At 39.7% G+C, this 15,301-nt stretch overlaps 1 protein-coding gene across 4 annotated transcripts in view; it reads right to left on the minus strand.

The window, feature by feature from the left end:
- Window positions 1-15,301, minus strand: part of ABL1 (ABL proto-oncogene 1, non-receptor tyrosine kinase) — a 148,092-nt gene that overhangs the window by 78,955 nt on the left and 53,836 nt on the right. The gene's annotated exons all lie outside the window — the stretch shown is intronic.

A 15,301-nucleotide genomic window follows, 5' to 3' on the forward strand; every position in this document is an offset into this window, starting at 1 on the left:
TTTTAAAAAAAAAAATTAAGTTTATTTATTTATTTTGAAAGAGTCAGAGAAAGCACAAGTAGGGGCGGGGCAGAGACGGGGGAGAGAGAATCCCGACCAGGCTCTGAGCTATCAGCATGGAGCCAACATGGGGCTCAAACCCACAAACTGTGAGATTATGACCTGAGCTGAAACCAAGACTCAGATGTCCAACCAACTGAGACATCCAGGCACCCCCAAGAGATGAACTTTAATGTAAAGACACAGGTAAGTTGAAAGAAAATGAACAGAAAAAGATAACAACATGCAAGCATAATCAAAAAAGACTGGAATAGTCATATTAATATCAAATAAAATAGACTTCAAAACAAAATGTATTACCAGAAATAAGAAAAGGTAAGTTTATCCAGAAGACACAGCTAGCATAAATAGGTATGCCCCTAATAACAGATCCAAAATACCTGAAGCAAAACTGATACTATTAAAGGGAAAGACAGTTCTACAATAGCAACTGGAGATTTTAACACCATCAACTGACTGAACTAGACAATAAAAAAAAAAAAAAAATCAGCAAACACACTGAAGATATGAATCACCTTGACTTAATAATATTTATAAAACTCTACTCAAGAAAAAAGAATGCCCATTCCTTTCAAGGTGCATTTTATATGGTACATCTATTAAGACATCTATCTAGATAAATAAAGATCAATATATTTAAGTAGATTAAAATTGTATAGGTTATGTTCTTTGATTACAATTGAATCAAACTAGAAATCAATACCAATAAGATAACCAAAAAACTCCTAGTGTTTCAAAATTAAACAACATGCTTCTATTTTTTATTTTTATTATTTTATTTGAGAGACAGAACACATGAGATGGGGAGAGGGACAGAGGAAGAGAGAGTCTCAAGCAGGCCCCACGCTCAGTGCAGAGCCTGACTCGGGGCTTGATCCCATGACCTTGGGATAGTGACCTGAGCCAAAATCAAGAGTCGGACGCTCAACCAACTGAGCCACCCAGGCACCCTAAACAACATGCTTCTAAATAATCATTCAAAGAAGGAATCACAAGAGAAATTAGAAAACATTTTGAACTGAACAATAATGAAAATATAACTTATCAAAATTTGTAAAATATAGGAAAAGTAGTGTCTAGAGGAAATTTTACAGATTTAAATAGCTATATATAACTTATGTAAATTTCTACATATGTGACAATCTATATGAAATGAACAAATCCCTTGGAAGATGCAAATTACCAAAACTATGCAATAACCAGAAAACTCAATATCCATGAAAGAAAGAGAATATATAATTAAAAACCTTCTGACAAAGAAATCTCCAGGCCCAGGTAGTTTCACGGGTAATTGAAACAGTTAAGAAAGAAATAATATCAATCTTTCAGAAAATTGCAGAAGAAATGCTTCCAAACTCATTTCAGGGAAACAAGTATTACCCTGATGCCAAAACTAGACAAAGATGTCACAAGAAAAAAAGAACTACAGGCCAATATCCCTCATAAACATAGGTATGAAGATTCTTAACCCAGTGTTATCATACAGCAAATCCAATAATACACAACATATATCAAGTGGAGTTTACCTTGAGAATGCAAGGTTGGTTTAACATGTGAAAATCAATGTGATTCACCACCATAGTAGAAGAATAAAGGGGAAAAATCATATGATCATTTAAGCAGATGCAGAAAAAGCCTCTGACCAAATTTGATGTCACTTTCATGACAAAAATTCTCAGTAAACTAGGAAGAGAAGAGAACTTCTTCATCCTCGTTTAGGGTGTATACGAAAGCCCTACCACTAACATTATACTTAACAGTGAAAGGCTCAATGCTTTCTAGCTAAAATCAAGACCGACGCAGGGATGTCCACTTTTATGGCTTCTATTTAACATTGTACTAGAAGTCCTAGGTAGTGCAATAAGGTAAGAAAAAGAAATAAAAGGCATGACTATTTTTATTTGTGGATGACACAGTCTTCTGTTTAAGAACAGAAAAATATACATTCCTTCAAGGGCATGGTATATTTACTTAAACATATCCTAAGAAATAAAACAAGATCAATACATTTAAAAAGATTGAAATAATACAGGGTATATTCTTTAACTACAATGGAATCAAGTTAGAAATCAATACCAAAAAGATAGCAACAACAACAACAACAACAAAATTCCAAGTATTTGAAGTATTTGGAGAAAACTCTAAGCAACCAACACAAAAAAGCGACTAGAACTAATAAGTGAATTTAGCAAATTGCAGGATACAATATCAGTATACAAAAGTCATTTTTATTTCTAAATGTTAGCAGTAAAAAGTTAGAAAGATATGGGGTGCCTGGATGGCTCGACTGGTTAAGCATCCAGCTTCGGCTCAGGTCATGATCTCGCGGTTTGTGAGTCTGAGCCCCACATCGTGCTCTGTGCTGACAGCACAGAGCCTGGAGCTTGCTTGAGTTCTGTTGTCTCCCTCTCTCTCTCTGCCCCTCCCCTGCCCCTGCTCACACTCTGTCTGTCTGTCTCTCTCTCTCTCTCTCAAAAAAATAAACATTAAAAAAAAATTTTAAGTTAGAAAGATAAATTTAAAATCAACTCTATTTACAGTATCATTAAAAATACTGAGTTATACATTTAATGAAAGATATGAAAGTCCTGAACACTGAAAATTATAAGACATCACAAAGGAAAATTATAAAAGACCTAAATACATGGGGAGACATACTATACTCGTGGACTATCAAATACTGACTGATTTCCCATGAAGCCAATATTAAGATGGCAATCCCCTCAGACTGACAATAGACCTAAGGCAATCCCAATAAAAATCTTCATAGGTTTTTATGAAGAAATTGACAAGCTAATCTTAAAATTTATATGAACAGGCAAAGACCTAGAACAGCCAAACAATTTTGAAAAGAACAATAAAACTGTAAGATTTGCCTGAACTCAAGCCACATTATAAAGCTACAGCAACCAAGACAGTATGACATTGGTAGAAGAATAGACATGTATCAACAGAACAGAAGAGCCCATATATAGGTCTATATTTACATCAGCAAACCCCAGAAAAGATAAACTCAAATAAATTGACACCAACCCATATGCTAGTTAAACTTCAAAAAACTAAAAGCAAAGAAAAAAAAATCTTAAAGGCAAAGAGAGAGAAATGGTATCTCACCTACAGGGGGGAAACAATTTGAATGACAGTAAATTTCTCATCAGAAACTACAGAGGCCAGAGGGAGCGGAACAAATTTTCATGTGCTGAAAGAAGAAAACGGGCAACCCAGAATCCTATATCCACCAAATATATCCTTAGGGAATAAAGAGAAGACCAAAACATTATCAGATAGAGGAAACTAAGAGAATTGGTAGAAAACAGATCTACACTAAAAGAACAGCTAAAGGAAGTTCTTTAAACGTAAAGGAAACAATAAAAGAGATTTGGGAACATCAGGAAGAAAACACAACACAAAAATATGGATAAATACAACAGACTTTCCCTTTCATCTTAAGTTTTTTAAATTGTGCATGACTGCTATAGCAAAAAATTGTAACACTAATGTGGTTTTAAATGCAGAAGAAATATTTAAGACGATTCTATTATAAAAGGGGGAGAGTAAATGGATGTTAAAAGAGGTAATGTTTCTGTGCTCCACTCAAGCTGGCAAAATAATGGCACTGGTAGACTGTGATAAGTTTTATAGATAGATAGATAGATAAAAATATAGATAGATAAGGCAACCACTAAAAAAGCTATACAAAGATATATCTTCAAAAATACTACAGTTATATCAAAATGGAGTTCCAAAAAATGTTCAAGTAACTCAAAGGAAGGCAGAAAAAGGAAAACAGAGAAATGTAAAAGAGAAAGAGGGGAAAAAACAGAACCAAAAATCAAATGGCAGACTCAAGCCCTAACATATCAATAATTACATTAGTTGTAGATGGTCTAAACACACCAATTAAAAGAAAAAGATTGACAGAATGGACTAAGATGTTGCCTTTATATAAGAAACACTTCAAATATAATGACATATGTAGGTTGAAAGTAAAAGGTTGTAAAAAGATATTTCATGTAAACATTGATTGAAAGAAAGTCGAAGTAACTATAGTAATATCAGACTTCAGGGCAAATGACATTATCAGAGGTAAAGAGGGACTTTATAGATGATATACGGTCAAGTCATCAAGACTGCATAGTAATCCTAAGTATGTAAGCACCAAACAACAAAGCTCCAATATATAAAAAGAAAAAACTGACAGAACTCAAAGGAGAAACAGACAAATCCACCATTCTACTTGGAGACTTCAACACTCCTCTCTCAACGATCGCTAGAACACTTATTGTTAGAACTCAAAGACCATCCACCAACAGTGTCTATTGCCATTTATAGAACAGTACACTCAATAACAATAGAATACACAGTCTTTCCAAGCGTCCAAGACAGATCATATCCTGGGGCAGAAAACAAACCTCAAGATTTTTAAATAACTGAAATCTGTATATCCTTGGGCCAGAATGGACTCAAAACTAAATATCAGTAACAGGAAGATAAATAATAACCTCCAAATACTTGGGACCCAAACAGTGTACTTTTAAATAATTCATGGATCAAAAAAAGTCTCGAGGAAATTAAAAAAAAAATACACTGAGCAAAATAAAAGTGAAAACACCACCTATCGAAATCCAGTCATTTTAGGAAACAATATGTCATTTATCTCTTACAAGCATACACTTGTCCTATGACCCAGAAATTCCACTCCTAGGTATTTCTCCAACAGAAATAAAAGTATACGTGCACACAGTGATGAGTACAAAAATGTTCACAGCGGTAGCATTCATAATGGCTGCCCAAAAGGAAGCAACTCCTGTGTTAATCACTGGTAAACTGGTAAGCAAATTGTGCTGTACCCACATAATGGAAAGCTACTTGGCAAGGAAAGGAAAAGGAAAGGAAAGATTAGTACACCAACAACATGTATGAATCTCAAAAAGATTATGCTACGTGGAAGAAGTCAAACACAAAAGTCTCTGGTTTCTGTATGATTCCACTTGTATGAATTTCTTGAAAAGCCAAAACTACAGACACAGAACGCATATGGGTGGTTGAAGGGCCAGTGGTTGAAGGGAATCAAAGGGAAAAGGACACAGGAAAACTTAAATGGTGAGGAAACTTCTATAATCTCAACCGTGATGGAGGCTACGTGATACACCAAAATTCATCCAAATACACACTTAAAAATAGGTGGATTTTCTTATATGTAAATAATACCTTTATTTTTTAATAATTACTCTAAAAAATCACCCAACCCAAGGCCCCAGTATTCTATAAACATCCTTCCCTGACTCTGTCAAGTGAGCGTTCGAATTTCTCTACTACAAGCTTTTCTCTCTCGACAGGTTGTTGGGCACAGATCACTTTAAGGAAATACAATTCCCAAACCTCCACCTCCCTGGGTACGCTTCCCTACGCCCACCTGCCTGAGAGGATGCACCTGACCTGCAGCCTTCCCAGTAATTCTCTCCCACGCCCCTGCTCGGCCACCCTCCCCGCACTTTGCAAAAGCAAAGCTTCCGCTCACTTGCCCTAAACCTCACTACAGAGCACTACTTACGGGTATGAACACCCCCCCGGAGGACAAACAGAGCTACAGACACGTGACAGTGGAGCCTTCTTTCCTCATGGCACCTTGAACCCACAGTCTCGTGACTCTCCAGTTTTACCCATATTTCTATTGATGGTAAAGCATGGGGTCCAAAGAGGGATCCTCGGGGTCACGCTGAATTCACGTGTGTCACAGAGTGGGGTGTAAAGACAATCTGCATAACCGCCTTGCTTCTTCCACCCACCCCCCCCTCATGTTCTAAAGAATTCACTGCCCCTGTGGGAAGAAGCCTGGAGAACAAAGTCAATCAAGAAAGAGTTATTAGTAGGAATACTGAAGGCACAGGTGCTTTATCTCATCCAGATAACAAACCACGGCAGAGTGCTGTGGAATTTTCAAGAAATAGAAAAAGCATGCTGGAAAATACCAATCAATGTCATAGTATGCCTCCTCTGTATTTTCACTGTTCTCAGTAGTGAGGGGCGTGGCGATTTCCATTTGCCAACAGATTCTTAAATACTGTGAATCCACATTTATTTTTTACTTGGGCCTAAGTCTCCTGCTCCTTGTCACTTAACTACTTTTGCTGATGATTGGAATAATATACTTAGCAGCTTTAGATGAACTTAATAGAAAAATGTTACAGATTCCACTGCAAGCAATGATTTAGTAACAATCATTTCACCTTTCATAAGCCCCACGCTTAATTTTGGGTTCAATGTCTTCTCTGCCTTTTATTCCTGGTGTCTACAAAGCAAATCAAATTGTAATCTCAGAAGCAGAACATCCACTATGATATACAGATGTAGAATAACATGTTTTCAAAATACAACCTAGAGAGAAATTCCTTAAATATTCAAGAAGCCAGAAGGACAGGGTCTGGTGGATGGATATTCAATGTTACCCACGAAGGGATGATAAGAGAAAGAGACAGTTACATGTGAGCAAATCTTACCTTTGTAATAAACCCTACTGCACAACCAACAAAGTATTCATCAGCGTAAGAATTAAAAGCTAATCTTTGTTCACTGGAAGCTATATCAATTCTGACCTGCCAAAGAAATGAAAATCAAAGAAGGGGGAAAAGGAACAGGCACCTGGTCTAATAATCTCTTGATGTAGCGTCTGGGCTTGAGAACAGGCCCCTGGTTTCTGGCAACAGAGATCTGCACCTGGAATCACAAACACATCAGTCGTGGAAGCGGAAGAATATCCTGTGTTCTTTTATTGCCAAGATATTCCTATATGGAAAATGCCTGGAATAACTGTCACACACAAACAATAAAGAACTTGGCAACAAAGATTTAAATGTTAACCAGCACGTTGTTGAACATTTTGTATGTAGTCACCCAATACTTACTAAATACGGAGTTAACGTGTGTAAAGCACGGACGTGAGTGTGTGACACAGGAGGTAGTAAGTTTGCTATTATTATCATTATATCGCACTCTCGGTGGAAAGTGTCTCACGGTTTCATTCATTAAGTTTCTACTACACACCTACTATATGCAAGGTAATCTGATGTGTGCTAAGATCTGATAAAGGACAACATGGGCATGGTCTCTGCACTAAGGCAGCTGTCCAGTCCAGGAGGGGAGGGGCACTGAACAAAGTACCACAATAATTAATGTGTGATTATAAACTGAGATACATTCCCCAAAGACAAGAATAAATCCTATGGAAGAATGTAACAAAAGGAAAGTGCTTATAAAAAAAATTCTCAGTGGGCCGCCTGGGTGGCTCAGTCAGTTGACCGTCCGACTTCGGCTCAGGTCATGATTTCATGGTCTGGGGGTTCGAGCCCCATGTCGGGCTCTGTGCTGACAGTTCAGAGCCTGGAGCCTGTTTCGGATTCTGTGTGTCTCCCTCTCTCTCTGCCCCTCCCCTGCTCACGCTCTGTTTCTTTCTCTCTCTCTCTCTCAAAGATGAATAAACATTAAAAAAGAAATTAAAAACAAAAACAAAGAGGGGCACCTGGGTGGCTCAGTCAGTTAAGTGTCTGACTTCAGCTCAGGTCATGGTCTCGCGGTTCATGAGTTCAAGCTCCACGTTGGGCTCTGTGCTGACAGCTTAAAGCCTGGAGCCTGCTTGGGATTCTGGGTCCCCCTCTCTCTCTGCTCCTCCCCCACTCATGCTCTGTCTCTCTCTCTCAAAAGTAAACCTTAAAAAAAAAAGAATTTTTCATGTTTATAAAGTGAAAAACACTCCCTAATTTATCTGGTTTTGTCAATTGACATTTTTTATTTAAAAAAATTATTTTTTTACTTTTGACAGAGAGAGACAGAGCATGAGTGAGGAAGGGGCAGAGAGAGGGGGAGACACAGAATCCAAAACAGCTCCAGGCTCTGAACTGTCTGCACAGAGCCCGATGCGGGGCTCAAACTCACACAGACCGAGATATAATAACCTGAGCTGAAGTCGGACACTCAACCAAGTGAGCCACCCAGGCGCCCCTGTCAACTGAGATTTCTAAACAGAGTCCTTTAAAGGGAAATATACCTAAACAACAAAGGATTTTGGTCAGTTTTATAAAATGACCGGTCCCAAATTAAATCTTTAAACTACTGAACACAGTAATCAATGTATCACATCTGAACACAACTCTATTCGTAAGTGCAATAACTTCAAGCAGAATTTTCTAATCTGTCATGCTTGGGCACTTATCATATCGTTGGGAAAACATTTTTAAAAATAAGTGCAAAGAACAGCTACAAGGAACAGACTATTCTGAAACCATTTCCAGGAACAGGGTTTGTTTAAACAAAACGTATTAAGTGAAACCAGCTGCATTAAGGGTCGATGCCATCTGAAATGGAATTCTAAAACCACCCACTTCATGGGATCAGGGTAATTATTCCTTCCGGTTGCTAGAAATGAAATAGCGGCCAATATAGGACAGCCTGGCAAGGAGGAGGTCGCTGCTGAACAAAAGGCCCAGATGAACAAAAAGCTGAACAAAAGGCAGGTAGGGACTCAACAGAAACCCAGGGTCTCGCTGGCCAGCGCACACCACATGCTTCCACACCCCCTTCAGACGAAGTGCGGTGGGAATGGGAAGGGAGCCCCTCTTTTGGGGTGCCAGCAGAGAGGGGCCTAGAGTGAGGAATAATCAGCATATTCCACCAGGGGGTCAGTTGATGTTTTCACACAAACTGACAGTTTAAAAAAAAAAAAAAAAAACAAACCACTCCACTAATTAAATATATGCTCTAGGGAGCTCTGAAATGCATGTTTTCCTATCTGAAAACGAAAACAGATCTCGAGGAAAATGGAGCCTGAATTATAGCTAAGGTTTCGTTACTTAAAATCACCTTCCTCGGCTTCTAACAAAAGGTCTAAGAACGAGCTTGCTCCTTTGAAGACTCCCTATCAGAGAACCTGCCGAGAAGTCATGTGACCCGGCCAGCAAGGATCACCAGTTCTGAGTGTTTCCCAATGTACCGCCCGGCATAGCCAGTAGGACCGTAACCAAAACAATGCAGTTGAGAAACGTGGCCGTTAATCATTTTATTTTGGAAACCAATTAGGGGATGATGAAGGAAGAAAAAACAGTGATTCATTTGTTTTGATGAAATCTGGCCTTCAAAAGACAGAACAGACCAGGAAATAGGCCTATCTGGATGGCCTAAGGTATCTTAAATGTGGCCTTTAAAAAAAGATTCTTCCCAAGCTCACTAAATGAACAAAATAAATCAGCTAGTTTATGAACTCGACTATGACCTATTCTGGTAACTTTATGGATGGAAGCTCACAGGTTAAAAAAAAAAAGTGTGTGTGTGTGTGTGTGTGTGTGTGTGTGTGTGTGCGTGTGTCCTAAGGGCAGTCACAAACTTGGCAGTTTGAAGCACTTAAAGCAACTAGATACAGAGTGCCATGACCTCCCAGGTCACCTGGAGGATAATGGTGGTGTAGGTTTGAAACTGCCCTCATTAGCTGAGTTTATCTGCCTCTAAAAAGCAGGCAGAGCTTAGGAATAAAATTCAAGCCAAAGTGTGCAGTTTACAACACAGCTTGTATGGACTCGAGCTGTTTCTCAGAATAGTCTGAAACTTCTAAAGTGAATGGAGAGAGTAATCCCAACGATGTCTTGAAAGGCATAAGGAACATTTCAATGATAGAAATCCTGATTGGCATGTGGACACCACTAGTAAACAAAATTCATGATAATCTGGGCCCAGGCTAGACTTCCAAATCTTTATGGAGAATAAAGGGGGGCGGGGGGCAGATGCTGAGTTACTGGAGGAGTTAAAGGAAACGTGGAACAAAACAAATCTGTGGAAACCGCTTTTGAAGAAACTCATCAGTATGGAAGGAATGCTAAAAGTAAGCAAATTCCGTGTGATTCCTGGTGGCTGATTAAAAGGTGTTGCTCCCTATGGCACTATATGCTACCTTGGATGTAAATTAAAAAATTAATTAATTAATTAAAAATAAAGTGCTAGAAACTTCAAAACAAAATAGGAAGTCAATATGCTAAAATAAACTTGTTAGAAAACAATTAAAAGTGAAAAACAAAACAAACAAACGAACGAAAGGTGTTGTTCCCTATGTCAGTTACAACGGAAAAAACAGTGCTGTTCCTTAGCATACCTTGTAAACCATTACCATGGAGAGGAAAGACGGTATTCGCGGCAGGCATAAATGAGAAAGCAGAGAGAAGCCTCGAGGTCTAATCCCGGGACTCCGCCACTTCCTACCTTTACATCACACTCAAGTCACCCAGCCTGTCTACACCCGGTAGACTATCCATACAACTGGACGGTATCCGCCAACTCATATGATATCACATGAGATCATGTACTACCACCATGTTGCCAAGTACAACTATGTAAATAGAAGGTACAATATGATTAGAACTATCTCCTAACATCTCCCACTCAACATTCTTCACGCCTCATACACCCTCCCCCAACTGAGTACACCGCCCCTTGTGCCAGCCAGGGCCGCCATATTGGAAATCGTATTTGACATGGCTGCTGTTTGTTAACAGAGAAAGGGATAAAACTGGAGGACTGGGGGACAAAGAAACTCTTAAGATAACCAACAGGGGCAGGAAGGAGCTGATGGAAACTGGAAATGAAAAAAAAAGGAGAGAGAGAGAGAGAGAGAATTACAATAATAAGCAGAGTGGGGTGCCTGGGTGGCTTGGTCGGTTGGGCCTCCGACTTTGGCCCACATCATGATCTCACAGTTCGTGAGTTCGAGCCCTGCATCAGGCTTTGTGCTGACAGCATGGAGCCTGGAGCTCACTTCCAGTTCTGTGTCTCCCTCTCTCTCCCTCTCTCTCTCTCCCCTTTCCCTGCTCACACTGTGTTTCTCTCTCTCTCAAAAGTAAACATTAAAAAAAAAAAAAAAGATAATTAGCAGAGAAATGCAAGTTGTCATGTCCCTGGCAACCTGGTAGGCTTCCACTTACTTGTGGCCTTAGGCTACCATGTGGCCTCCAGAAAGTCAGAAAGTCGAGTTCTCAGTTGTGACCAACTCAGTGTCCAGAGAAAGGAAAGACGAGCCTTCAGCAGTGGGGAACTTAGAACAAGTTCCCCGACGTTGTCAGGACTCAGCTTAAGTGACGGTGTATTCTGGCAAAAAGGGAGGGCTTACCCCAGAGGGGAACCCCAAGGCGTCCTCCATCCACTTCCCAAAAGGAAATGCTATTCTGCTCTCAACTTTATTTCTTGCTCCCATTCTGTCTGGCTCGAAGAAACCTGATCTGGGCTAAAGTCCAAGCTCGATCCTAAACCAACGGGGATCCTTAGGCAAGTTCATTCACCTCTCTGGGTCTATTTAACATCTTCCTAAATTTTAAACCTTCTTTCTTGGGGTGACCGCCCTTCTCGAAATATGTACTTGAGAAATTCCTTTAGTGATGGGTTCTCAGGGGCAAATTCCTCGTTTTTATTTATCTGAAAATGTCTGTATTTCATTCTCCTTGTTGAAAGACAGTTTCATAAATATGATTCTAGGTTAACAGCTATTTTCACTGCCTACTCCGGAAATACTATTTTCCTGTTTCAGGGCTTTTACTCTTGCTGTAGAAAAGCCAGCTGTCACTCGGTTGTTTCTTTGTAGGTAATCTGTCTTTTCTCTCTGGCCATCGGAAGAATCTTTTTCTGTCTTTGATGTTCTATAGATTCATAATATCTTTCCTTTCCCTTTTGATTGTTTTAGAATTTGATGGGCTTCCTGAACCTGAGAATTTCTGTCTCTCTACCACCCTTAGAACCTGGGTCAAGGGCCCCCCCGTCCTAGATTCCACAGTGTAAAAGACTCCAGCTCTCTGCACAGAGTAAGAGGTCCAAAGGCTCGGGGATGTGTCCACCCAGAGCCTGACTACCATATTCTAGGTATCCTAATCAGCTCCAAGCCCACATTCAGGGTTTGCCTGAGTCTCTTCCCCATTCTACTCTGAAGTGGAACGTACCAGCAGTGTGGGCATAGGCCAGAGGTGTCCTCTAGTGGCATTTCTGTGAGGAGTGTGAACAGAGGTTAGATATGCAGGCTGAAATATCTAGGCACGAGTGCATGAGACCCCTCACAATACAGAATAAAGCTGGGGGAAGAAAGGAAGAGGGCTGGGCTATATGCCAGGGCCTAGCTCAGTCTATGCTGTTACATGACTGTAGAGTTCAAGGACTATAAATTTAAACCTGGCTTTCTAGGTTATTATGAAGGCATATTTGTCAAGGTCGAAGTATAGAATACATTTTATTTGGGGTGCCTGCCTGACTCAGTCAGTAGAGCATGTTACTCTTAATCTCGGGGTTGTAAATTCAAGCCCCATGTTGGACGTAGAGATTAAATACAATCTTTAAAAAAAAAAAAGAGAAAAAAGAACATATTTTATTTAACAGTTCATTACATTGGTAACTTTTTAAAATACTTAGATATATGGTTTGTGTGCCTCCAATTATACTCTTCCACCGGCCTCCACAAATGAAAGGGCGAGACCGGATACTTATCAATTGTGAAAATTCTCACCCATTACCTCTTTCAACACTGCTCTTTGCCATTTCCCATTTCCCATACTTCATTTCCAATCTTCTTCTGGAACTCCAATTAAACACAAGTTGGAACTTCTTGCTATACACTCTGTCTTGTAACTGCTTGTATTTCCCATTTCTTTGTCTCTCTATGCTATAGCTTGTATTACTTCTTTCAGATTTGCCATCCAGTTCACTAATTCTCTCTTCAGCTCTATCTATTCTGGTATTCAACCCCTCTTTGAATTTTTCATTTCAATAATTATGCTTTTTATTTCTGGATATTATGTTTGGTTTTCAAAATAAATTTGCTTAGCTGTTTCTAACAGTATCTTTTTCTTTACTCCTATTTTCAATTTCTTCTTTTGTTTACTCTAAGTATTAAATGAATTTACTTTATATTCTATATCCAGTATTTCTAATATCTGAAGTCTCAGAAGTCAGAACTTACTATTATTTCTACTGACTCTTGCTCATGATATCTTGTTTTTGGTGTGCATGTGTGTGTGTCTGTCTTTTTTGGTGTGTTCATATTGATTAAAATGATTTATAGGAACTCTCTGAGTCCAGAGAAGACTTCAATTTTCTTTTGTCAAGTACTCAGGGTGATTAAAAACCCACTCCACTTCATTTTTTTTTAATGTTTTTTTTATTTTTGAGAGTGAGTGAGTGAGCGAGCAGGGGAGGGCAGAGAGAGAGGGAAACACAGAATCCATAGTAGGTTCCAGGCTCCAGGCTCTGAGATGTCAGCACAGAGCCTGATGCAGGGCTTGAACTCATGAATCGTGAGAGCATGACCTGAGCTGAAGTCAGGCCAGATGCTCAACCAACTGAGCCACCCAGGTGCCCCCACTTTATTTATTTTTAAGTAATCTCTACACCCAACATGGGGCTCAAACTCACAACCTCAAGATCAAGAGTCACATGCTCCACCAACTGAGCCAGCCAGGTGCTCCTGCTCTACTTTAAATCAAGATTTCCAACGTGTAGCTACTGGAGGTCACACAAGTCAGTGTGGAGGACAAATCCGTGTGGAGGATAAAATCAGTTTCCAAACCCATGTGGGAGCTGCTCAGTGGCCACAAGTTTTCACGTGACTTGTTTTTTCTTTGCTTTCAACACAAACCTAAGTATGAAATGATTTTCCTTGCTATTAGTCCCCGAGTCTACCTCTTCTCTGGGAATGCAGTCCCTCTGAAGTCTTGGCTTTTCAAGGAATGGTCTTGGATTACTGACCCCATTCTCTACCCTAAGAGGAAATTAAGGCTTGTCACAGGTACACTACTGCTCTCCCTCACCTCCAATAAAGTTCTAGGTCATTAGGATCTATACATCCAGGTTATCATCGATGGAAGGTTTTATGAGGAGCAGATTATTTACACGGCCACAGAATGTTTTCCCCATAGATGGCTTTTTTGTTGCAGGAGGGAAACTTGCAACTATCCAATGAAGGAACCAGACCATACCTTGGCCATCATCAAAACTAATATCACATAACCCCTGTAGTTTCCTAACAAGGAATGGGTAATTTGAGTCTAATAATAAGGAAACATCAAACAAACCCAAACCGAAAAACATAAAATAACTGGCCTATGTTCTTCAAAAATATCAGTGCTGGGGCGCCTGGGTGGCTCAGTCGGTTAAACGTCTGACTCGATTTCGGCTCAGGTCATGATCTCACCGCTCATGAGTTCGAGCCCCACACTGGGCTCCGCGCTGACAGCTCAGAGTCTGGGGCCTGCTTCCGATTCTGTGTCTCCCTCTCTCTCTGCCCTTCCCCCGCTCACACTCTCTCTCTCCCAAATAAATAAACATTAAAAAAAAAATTTTTTTTTAAGTATCAGTGTTATACAAGACAGAGATACTGAGGAACTGTTCCAGATTATAGGAGATTAAGGAACGTTAACAAATTAATGCAAGCCATGATCCTGGACTGGATCCCACACTTGTAGGAGAGGAAGGGCTCTACAAAGGGCATAACTGGGACAACCAAGAAAACTGGAACATGGACCACAGATTAAATAAGAACATTATTATCAAACTTGAATTTCCTAAAATTGATAATTGTACTATAGCTAAATAGGAGAATATCCTTGTTCTAAGAAAACACACTTGAAACACTAAGGAATAAAGGGATAAATGTTATAACCTCATCTCAACCGGCTCAGAAAAATGAATTTTATATCCATACACAATTCAGAGGAAAGACAGAGAAAAAGACACGGGGTGAGGGAGGGCGAGGAGGAGAGTGATAAAGCAAGTGTAATCTGGCAAAATGTTAAAAACTGATACACCTAAGTAAAGGGCATGTGGGAATTCTCTGTGCTATTCTTGTAAGTTTCTGTAAGTTTTGGGGCACCTGGGTGGCTCAGTCGGTTAAGCGTCTGACTTCGGCTCAGGTTGTGATCTCACAGTCTGTGAGTTCGAGCCCCGCGCTGGGCTCTGGGCTGATGGCTCAGAGCCTGGAGCCTGCTTCGGATTCTGTGTCTCCCTCTCTCTCAGCCCCTCCCCTGCTCATGCTCTGTCTCTGTCTCTCAAAAAGTGAATAAACATTAAAAAAAATGTTAAGTTTCTGTAAGTCTTGAAATTATTTAAAAATATAAAGTGAAAAAAAGGGTGTGGTCAAGCTTTAGCCAACTAGAGACACAGTAAACAATAAATATACACAGGGTACTGTATTGATCTGTGAGGAACCTAAAACTCTATTTTACCTATC

Source organism: Lynx rufus, unplaced genomic scaffold (assembly GCF_022079265.1).
Source record: "Lynx rufus isolate CCGP_SWC_20201006 ecotype Redwood Valley unplaced genomic scaffold, mLynRuf1.p SCAF_44, whole genome shotgun sequence".
Lineage (NCBI taxonomy): Eukaryota > Metazoa > Chordata > Mammalia > Carnivora > Felidae > Lynx > Lynx rufus.